We start from the raw sequence: 11,062 nt of genomic DNA on the forward strand, positions 1-11,062 counted from the left end.
GTGCTAGGTTCTGATGATGGTGAGTGGTCTTGGTTTCTGTTAGTAAGATTCCTACGTTTGCCTTTCGCCATCTGGTGATCTCTGGAGTTAGTTGTTATTGTTGTCTCTGATTGGAGCTTGTTCCTCCTGTGATTCTTTTAGCCTCTGTCAGCAGTCCTGGGAGTCCAGCTCTCTCTTGAGTCTCAGTGGTCAGATTACTCTGTGCAGGCAAGCTCTCCTCTAGCAGGGAAGGTACGCAGAGGCCTGGTGTTCAGATCTGCCTCCTGTCTGAAGATGTAGACCCAAAACAGGGCCTATCCCAGAAGATGTGTTGCCTCTGCAGTTCATTCACTCACCTGCACAGACTAGCCACTGAGGGACCCTGGACACAATATGACTCATTCACCTGCTCTGGCAGACGGAGCCCTCACAGGTGGCCACCTTTCCTCTAGCAAGTAAGGTGCCCAAATTTCTGGAACCTGAAACAGGGTCTGTCCCAGAAGCTAGGTTGCTTATCTCTGTCCCAAAGCTGTGTAGCTTCTGCCGTCCACACTTTCACCAGTGCAGACTGGAGCCTAGGCAAACCAGAGCAAAGATGGCTTCCCAACCAGCTCAGGCAGTGAGAGCCCTCCCGGGCAGACACCTCTCCTCTGGTCGGGAAGGTGCTCGTCTGTCTAGAGACAGAAACGGGATGTTTCCCAGAAGCTGTGTTGCTTCTGCAGGCTGCCCTCTCCCAGCAACTCACCGGAGCAAAGATATCAAAGATGGCTCTCTTACCAGCTCAGGCAGTGAGAACCCTCCTGGGCGGATACCTCTCCTCTGGTGGGAAAGTTGCCAGATGTCTGGAGCCAGAAACGGGATCTCAAACAGTATCCTCAAAGTCTTCACAGTCTGTTCACCTGGTGCCAGCTTCCCATGTCCACCCACATTAAATGTGTGTTTGTGCTACACATAGGACCGTTATAGGACCTGCAGATTTTCTTGTGCTACGTGCATCTGAGGAAGCAGACCATGGCTGCAGTAGTATTTGGTTCATTTCACAAGGTTTTGCTTTACGATAAATTGATAAAAGCCCTGACACCTTTGATTCGCTTCTTCTGTTTCCATCCCAGTGGACTGGAAGAGCTGGGTCCTCTTCCTATGGCATACAATTCTCTGGCTCTTCCCAGCTAGAGTTTGCAGTAGAACTGTGTTGACTGCAGGTTGGCTGGGTTTGCCTTTGGTTTGTAATCGAGAAGCACCTGGAGCCATCATTCTTTCCACACCCCTTGTTTCACATTTTTTGAGCTCAGCTTTCAAAACCGTGCTTCTGCTACAGAATCAAAGACAATATTTGTTGTTGTTGTTGTTGTTCGCATTCTTTCTAAAAATGTCAATAAACACAAAGTGACACATGTATATACGAGAAGAGAACGAACACAGTACCAAAGCGCTGCATGATATAAATTCAGTTCCGTGAGAAGGCGGCATCTGACTCCTACCAGCTCACTGGGAGGTTTTAATCAATGAGTGAGGCTTCACTGGTACTGTGTCTTCAACACAACTCGTCTGTCCTTGACACATGACGGGTGTGTTCAATAGATACACACTGTAATTGATTGCCATGTTTTAAAAACCTTCCCAAACAATGTCTTCACTTTCAAAGCGCCATTGTACCTGGGTGTTGTTTGAGACGTGGGACGGCACAGAGAATGTATCTCTTTTGGATCGCTGACTGATATAGATGCAGATCCTTGAGAGAGAAGGGGACCTCTCTCAGCTTAGATGGGCTTGACATGCTCAGGTTCTGAAGTGTCCTGGACAACCAAATGTCAACCTGAGACAGCAGCTTTCCTGTGTTCTTTTGTTTTGTGTGTGTGTGTGTGTGTGTGTGTGTGTGTATGTATGTATCTCATGTTCATGAAGAATAAAGCTGCAGACAAAGGAAGAATTATCAGAGTCAAAGATTTTATCAAAGAAAATGAAAGCAAAAAAAGTGCAAAATTAAGGAAGGCAAATTCCCAGGAGAAAAGAACTGACCAACACCTTGCCTAGGGATGTTTTACAGGAGTTAAGCAGAACTTGGACAAAGATTCCAGTGATTTTTACCACAATTGGTTAATTCTCTAGGACCCACATGCTCTGTGCATGTTTCCTTGGCCAAACCAGGGAGCTAGGTATATGCTGCTCACAGGCCATTTGCCCATTTGTGTGTATGTGTCAGGTGGTGGTGGTCAAGTGTTGAAACCCCACTCTCCATCTCGTGGCCTGTCTCCTGGTTGCTAGGCCTGGACAGCTTTGCAGCTCTGCAACTTTAGCTGGCACATTGCTGCCTGTTGATTAAACTATGCTGCCCTTGTTCTCATGTGACCAGGTTGTAATTTTTCCATGCATTCCCCACTCCCTCCTTTCTGCCAACTTGAAACTCCTGCCTCAGTGCGTCTTTGGGCTTAATTCCAGGTATCTTAAAAACCTACGCAATAGCTTTCACTGTGTTTCTTTTAGCACAAAGTAGGTCCATCGATTTCACAATTTCCTATGTATCAGTCCTATACAGAAGACTAGGAACGAGAAATGGAACAAGTGCTGGCTCCTGCCAGAAAGAGGCAAGCAATGTGCTCAACTGCTGCAGCCACCAGAGTCAAATGCTGAGGCAACTGGGAAGCTAGGCCATACAATGGCTGGCCTGGAAGGACTTGTTAGGAGGATGGGCTGTGTGGGGCAGAGCCTGAGATGTCCATTAAAAATGGCAGACTTGGAGAATTGGGGCAGTTCTGTGCAATTGGAGTGTGCTTTGGAGCAGAGATAGGAACAGGACCCAGAAAATGTAGGCAGCTTGATGTTCCTTCCAGACAGATTCCTTTAGCCCAGACATGAATAGTGAATGGGACAGTACCAAGGCTGGCGACAGAGACACTGAGTTTAATAAGACTAGGTGATCAGTTAAAGGGGATGGTGATTAACCCAGACCTAGTATACATACACTCCTGATTTAGGGAGGAAGGAGGCTTATGAGACTGAGGACGGAAGCAAAATTCTCAAAGTTCAGTAGAGAGCAAGAGCTGCTGTACAGAGAGCTACAGAGATACAACTTTCATGAGTTGCAGTTTTACGTCAGGCTGTAATGCATCAGTGATGCATCTGTCTTGGCGTAACTACTGCTCTCATAAGTAGTCCCTTGTCCATTCTCTTGTAAGTAATCCCAGTAAGTAGCTTGCTGGTATACTAAGGTATTCTTAGGATCTATCATTGACCCTCTCTGCGGTGAATGCATATTTATTCATATCTACCCAGAAAGTCAAACATCAGATGGCGATGACCATCACTGAGCACCCAGTAAGGACTAGGAAGAGTCTATCTGTCTGTCTGTATATACGGGTTACCACTGACTCTAACAACCACTCTATTAAGAGTTTAATCATCTCCATTTTCACATAGGACATCTAAGGCTCATGGAGACTGAGTAAATTATACAAGGTCACCCAGTTAATAACATTACTAGGATTTTAATTGAGAATGCTCACTTCCAAGAACCAGCGCTCCTAGCTCTGAATCAACATTATTGTGATGAATGGACTTTGATGGGGTGGGAGAAATACTTCAGTTGTGATACAGTGAGGGAATCTCCTCTGAGTTAACACTGCACAGAGAAAATAATGGGAAAATGGCATAGGAAGACCTATAGAATCAGGATGTCATAGGCTTTGTGAGCTGAGTCTAATATCTGCAAGTCCTTTTTTAAAAACTTAAAACATTGTAGTGATAGGTATAATATAAAATGTGACATATTACCTATCTTAGTGCATAGTCTAGTCTAAGTACATCTACCTTACCATGATCTATGTTCTGAATTCTTCATTTTGCATAACACAGACAGGAGACTTGTTTAATAGCAGCTCCTGGAATCCCTACCTGAAGGCCCTGAAGTCGATTTTCTCTGTTCTGTCTTTGTAAATTGGTCCTAGGCAGCTCATCTAACTGGGATCCTGGAGCCCTCCAGGCTCACTCATGTTGTGTTAAGCATATTGCATTTGCTTACCTGTTTATTGGTTAGTGGATATTCAGGCTGCTTCCTTGGTTTGTCTACTGTGAATAATTTACTGCCAACACAGATGCACAAATATATTTTCAGACTACTTTCAATTGCGCCCAGTATATGCCCAGAAGTGGAATGGATGAATCATATGGTAATTTAGGTTAAAAACTTTAAAGAGGTTTAGTTTCTCTTGGGGTTTCTTCTGTGACTGATCATCTCTTCAGTTGTATATTATATTCCACAAATTGGTAAATCTTCCATTTTTCGTTTTACTGATTTCTAACCTTACCTTCTTGTGGTCTAAAAAGGTATTTTGTTTACCAACTATTGTGTGTGTGTGTGTGTGTGTGTGTGTGTGTGTGTGTATGGTGTATAGTATAAATGTGTATCATACATGCATATGGTGTGTTGTGGTAAATCTCCTCCCAAATATGCCCCAGCAATGAAAACTCAAATCAGTTTGTATGAATACAAGCTGTGCACCTAGATTGGGCAGATCTACCACTACACTACCATCTTCCACAGCTTATGAGAACCCTTAAAACTTGCAGTTTCTCCAGGCCATGTGCTTCTGCTCTGCTTTTCTTCTTCTTCCTCCTCCTTTACATCCTCTCCCTCTCCCATTTTCTTCTTCTTCTTCTTCTTCTTCTTCTTCTTCTTCTTCTTCTTCTTCTTCTTCTTCTTCTTCTTCTTCTTCTTCTTCTTCTCTCTCTCTCTCTNCTTCTTCTTCTTCTTCTTCTTCTTCTTCTTCTTCTCTCTCTCTCTCTCTCTCTCTCTCTCTCTCTCTCTCTCTCTCTCTCTCTCTCTCTTTCTCTCATCTTCTGCTCCACCTTCCCTTTTATCTGCCCAATCATTAGCTCTCCTTTATTTTACAAATTAAGGTGGGAAGCAGGTTTACAGGAACTCACCTGAGTCCTGACTCATTCCTTGTTCACAACCACTCACAGGAGAATGGAATTAACATCAAATATAATTAGCCCCAGGGCTACCCACAACAATGGTGTGTGGGTATACTCACCCATGTGCACACATAGAGGCCAGATCAAGACTTTGAATGTCTTTCAGTATAGCTCTCTGCCATCTTGTCTTAAGAAAAGATAGCTTATGAAATGGAAAGTCTGCTGTTTTGTCTAGAACGGTGACCAGTGAACTCTTCATGTATCTGCCTGTCTCCACATTCCAATTCTAGAGTTACAGGCATGTGTAGCCATAGCTAACTCTTTATGTGGGTTCTGGGGATGCAAACTGAGGTTCCCATGTTTGCAGAGCAAGAACAATCACCAACTGAGCCATCTTTCCATACCTAATATCTGTCTTTTGAACATTCTGTTGAGGCTTCTGGTTGTAACCTACCATATGGTTTATCAGAGTTGAGTATCCCATGTGTACTCAGGAAAATATATGTTCTGCTGTTGTGTGCAGTGTGCTGTATAAATCTACAAAACCTCATTGGTTTATCGGGCTGGACAAGTTCCCCATGTCCTTCACATCTTCTGTGTAGTTTTTAAATAGCAAATTTGACAATGTTCTAGAATCTCTATAAGTTATCTCCTTCATTTTGGTGGTCGGCTTTTAGTATGTAAATGATCTTAGCATATTGAAGCTTTACTAGTAGTGTACAGTGTCCTTCATTGACTCTTACTACCTTTGTGTAACTTAGTCTATTTTCTCTGACATTAGCACATCTATCATTGGTCCTTTTTGCTACTGTCACCATGGCTTTACTTTCAATCTTTGTATCTTTTGACCAAAAGTGATTCCTATGTAGATGAAATGAAATTGGGTCATGTTCTTAAAATCTGTTCTTCAATTTTAGTCCTTAAGAATTTTAGTCCAGATTGGTGGAAAAATGATTTGTGGTTTTCAAGTGTAAAAGCACTATAATATTCTGGAGTGAGGTGGGTAGGGAGTTGGAGCAAGGTGGGTCAAGGTATCACAGCTCAGCTATTCACTGTTCTGTGTCCTTGATCCATTAGTAGCAGCTTGATTGTAATAAATTATTGCCAGCTGCATTAACTTGGTGTTGAGTTGTGTTGGATCTCAGTGAACCTCATAACCCAAAGGCTTTACCTCATTGCTCACATTCATAGAATTTTTCTCCAGTATGTATACTTTCATGATAATGCAGACTACAGGAGCATGCAAAGCCTTCACCACATTAAATACGTTCATAGTTTCTCTCCACTATGAATTCTTTCATGATAAAGATTATAGAAGTGTAAAAGGCTTTACCATATTAAATACAGTCAGAGTGTTTCTCTACATTATGAATTATTTCACGCCTTTAAAAATGAATCTGACATGGTAATGTTGCTTACATTCATTCTGTTTCTCTCCATTACAAATTCTTTCATTCCTTTGAAGATGACAGTGATGTGCAAATATTGGTTACATTCATAGGAATTTTCTTTTTTTAATAATTAATTTTTTTACACTCCATGTTTTATCCCTGCCCCCCACCCTGTCCACCCTCTGACTGGTCCACATCTCTCTTCCCTACCCCCGTCTCCATGTGGATGTCTCCAACCCCCACCCCACCTGACCTCTAAACTCCCTGAGACCTCTAGTCTCTTGAGGGTTAGATGCATCATCTCTGAATGAACACAGACTGGCAGTCCTCTGCTGTATGTGTGTTTGGGGGGCTCATATCAGCTGGTATATGCTGCCTATCTGGTGGTCCAGTGTTTGAGAGATCTCAGGGGTCCAGATTAATTGAGACTGCTGGTCCTCCTACAGGATCTCCCTTCTCAGCTTCTTTCAGCCTTTCTCTAATTCAACAACAGGGGTCAGCTGCTTCTGTCCATTGGTTGGGTGCAACTATCTGCATCTGACTCGTTCAGCTGCTTGTTGGGTCTTCCAGAGGGCATTCATGATAGGTCCCTTTTTGTGAGTGTTCCATAGCCTCAGTAATAGTGTCAAGCCTTGGGACCTCCCCTTGAGCTGGATCCCACTTTATGCCTGTCGCTGGACCTTCTTTTCCTCAGGATCCTCTCCATTTCCATCCCTGTAATTCTTTCAGACAGGAACAATTATGGGTCAGAGATGTGACTGTGGCATGTCCGTCCTCCCTCATTTGATGCCCTGTCTTCCTGCTGGAGGTGGGCCCTGTAAGTTCCTTCTTCTTACTGTTGGGCATTTCATCTAAGGTCTCTCCCTTTGAGTCCTGAGAGTCGCTCACCTCCCAGGTCTCTGGTGCATTCTCGGGGTCCCCACAACCTCCTACCTCAAGGTTGCCTGTTTCCATTCTTTCTGCTGGCGCTCAGTGCATCAGTCCTTTTCTCTCACCCAATACCAATCATGTTCTCCTCTCCTTCTCACTCCCCACCCTGTCCACTTTTCCTTCCAGGTCCCTTCCTCCCTTCCTTCCTTCCTCCCCACTTGTGATTGCTTTCTTCTCCCTCCCAAGTGAGACTGAGGCATCCTCACTTGAGTACTTCAGCTTGTTGACCTTCTTGAGTTCTGAGAACTGTTTCTTGGGTATTTTGTCCTTTTTTGGGTCACTTTTCTTTTGGCTAATATGCACTTATTAGTGAGTACATACCATGTATGTCCTTTTGGGTCTGAGTTACCTCACTCAGGATGATAGTTACATCCAGTAGGAACTAGAAATGGTATGTGGATGTAAACTCTTAAGCCCACTGAAAGCGACTTATTTCCTCCAGCAGGACAGCAGTTCCTAAATCTTCTCAAGTGATACCACCATCTGAAGAGGATTGACTACTCCGACATCAAGACTACATGCTTGCTCTCTGTACATGAATCAACTGATGGTGAGGAAACACTCTGTAGGTAAGTCCTTAGGACCTCAACACCTGAGTTAGAGGAAGGAATGTTTGCACAAGAAGAACATTCATGAGTAAGAAATGACTTGTTTAACAATTTGCTTTAATTTAAATTATGTGATGTGTCTTTATGTTTGTGTGTGCACTTGAATGCTGACTCCCAAGAAGATCAGACCTTTGGATCTTCTTGTAGCAGGAATTACAGGAAATTTGAAAAACCTAACCCTGGGACTCAACTTGTCTCAACTGCAAAGCGATAACTTTAGCCCTGTAAATATTTTAATGACTTTATATATCATCTTGATGTCAGGAAGTAGGAAAGAACTCATGCAAGAGAAAAACCCTATCCATGTAAATGATTTGATACTTGGGATATCACAGTTGTCTTCAGTTTCAAGAAAAAAAAAATCTTGTTTCATCTCTTATTCATCATAGCTTTGAAGGAAGGATATTATTTACGATATTCACTCATTCTTAATGGGGGAGATCACCACTTGTGGTTCTTTGTGTTTTAAGACATTTGGAGTAGGTATGGAAGCCTGGTTTATGTGTGGCAGATGCATTTATACAGGTTTATCAGGAGGTTCTTCCGTTCCTTCCGTGGCTGCTGTTCAATTTCTATTGTGCTTTCACTTGGTGATAGGCATTTTTCTGCTGCAGTATATAGGTTCAGATGTCCCCCATGTAAATGGTCCATTGTTTATTTAAATATCAGGCAGTATGTAATACTATGAGGGGCTTTTCCTTAATTAAATCATTTGAGATGCAAAAAAGAACTTTAGTCCATTTGTATTAAAAGTGATTGCTGACAAAGAAGTATTTGTCATTTTACTATTTGTGATATACATGACAACCATTTTTTTTGCACCTTGTTTACTGTAATATTCTGTTCTTTGTATTCCCTTGTCTTAGACTAGTGAAATGTTTTGTTTATAATTTACTTTTATGTGTATTCTATAATTATTCTATTTGTGGTTATCATGGATTGCACTTAACATATAAAATTAGAACACTCTAATTTGAATTTATATCAGCTTAACTTGATAATATACAATATATCTACCCTGGGCCGGGAGGAGATGTAGCTCAGTAGGAATTAGTTTGCCTAGCATATGTGAGACTGTGGGTTCTATCTTTAGCACTGCCAAAAAAAACCCCATATGCTCCTTTATAGTTCTGAGCAGGAGTTAGCTCACTATAGCCAGTAAGGGGAAAAAGGCCTGTGGTAAAACTATAAACTAGTCATCTAAACATGAGAACAAAGGTGATATAATTAACAGCCTGCAGGACACCAGCCAAACAAGGATGGAGAACAGCAGGGTGATCAGAGGCCAGCAGTTAGCAAAGCTAGTCAGAGGTGGACAAATAGAGGTTTTAATGCATGGCTACCCTTTTGTTAAGCCAATGGTGGGCAGAGTGTGTTCCTTTTCATGGTGGGGCCAGGGGTGTGTAGGTCACCCCTACCCTGTCTCTACACATGAAACACCTGGAGAAGCAACCAACCTCAATAATAATCACCTCAGTTTTTGTCCACTTTTAGCCAGAAGTTCTATAAAAAACCCTTACAGCATGGCTGTGTGTTTTCCTTCCTATCCATTCTTGGAATCTTTTTCACTATTAGCAGTTTCTTTGATTTGCTCCTAAATTCCCATCTGCCTTTGATTTTCTTTTCTGGAACTTGTTTTAACTTTGCTTACCTGTGTGCACCATGTCTTTAACCATCACGGATACGAATGAGGCAAGTTGCTTGAGAGCCACTGTCTCTGCTTGACTTTGGGGATCATGGACTGCCCAGCACTTGAGTCTTCAATTCAAGCACATCTGGATTGAGAAAGCACATCTCCACCCTTGTTTGGCTGGTGTCTTTCAATTCCACCACTGCTCTTCTCAGCCATTAATGTCACAATGTCATTTCTAGAATTCGAAACTACATCTTTATACATAATGTGTCCCAAACCACAAATTAATAACTACTCTTAAAATGCACCGGCATCTCAAGTTCTCTAGAATCATGAAGTGGGATTACAAATCAAAGGTCCACTACCATTGGACTCTAGATTAATAATTGTTTTTAATGTTTTCATCTCTTCAACCATGTTGAAAAGAAAAAAGAAACACAGTTACAAATTACTGTGATACTTTTATAAAACTTCTTTACTTAAGTCTTTCTTAATCTCTCAGTAAATTGCTCTCTGCTTTTTAGGCATGACACAGAACTCCTTTGAGCAATCATTTTAGTTACATGGTTACACTGGCAGGGTTTGTGGTACTGAAGTCCATAGTCTTTGCTTATTTATGAGTAGTACAACTCACTTTTGTCTTTTTTTTTTTGTCTTTCATTCTTTTAATACATAAACCCATCCTCTGGACTCACGTACTGCTGCTGAGGAATCTGCTTATACCTCTATATACCTCTACTGAAGACCATGACACACGGTGACTTCTCTCTTGCTACTTCTGAGGTTTGCTCAGTCTCTTGACAACCTGACTACTGTATGTCCTAACGTAGATTCTCTGAGGGCCTCCCTCTCCTGTTGGTTGAATTCTTACATGCATGTCCCTCATTCCATCTGAGGAGTCTCCAGTAACTGTGTCTTTAAGCAACCTCTCTGTTCACTCTTCTTTGTTTTCTCTTTCTGAGACATCTACAAGGTGACCGGCAGGCAGTGTCATTGCGGTGGACCAGCAGCTCCACCCTCTCCTTGCTACGCCCCACCCCATGTCTACCTTCCTCTCAGACTCACCCACTTCTCTCTTCCTCAGGTTTCCTAATTCTTCCTTGTGCTCACTCAAGTTTGCCTTTGAATCACCCCAGCAAACTCTGTGCTTCAGTTTTAGGATGTTCCGTCCCCAGCATTTTTTTTTTTTCTTTCTCTGTACTTTCCTGACATCTTACACGTCATCAGTTAGGCTTTTGTGCATTTTAAAGATGCATATTGAAAGTGTTTTCTAGTCAGTAAGTCATTTGACCACTAGGCTTTCTTTGGAAAAGTTTTTTTGTTTGTTTGTTTTTAAAAAATGCATTTGATTTTTTTGGTTGTCATTATTGAAAAAAAAATGACTATTTCGACTTAAGAATTTGGTAACTTCAGAAGTCAGATTTTTCCCCTAGTCCAGGGATGTTTTTAACTTGATTCTACTTTTATCGTTAAAGGCTCTCTCTGTGCTAAGAGGTGAGCTTAATGTTGATCAGGTACTCAGAGATGTTTAGTGACCGCCTCGGTTCTCTAGCACCTGCTTTTTAAATATTTTAAGTTAGTATGCAAATAGTGGGTTCCATTAAAAC

Source organism: Mus pahari, chromosome 1 (assembly GCF_900095145.1).
Source record: "Mus pahari chromosome 1, PAHARI_EIJ_v1.1, whole genome shotgun sequence".
In the NCBI taxonomy this organism is placed as follows: domain Eukaryota; kingdom Metazoa; phylum Chordata; class Mammalia; order Rodentia; family Muridae; genus Mus; species Mus pahari.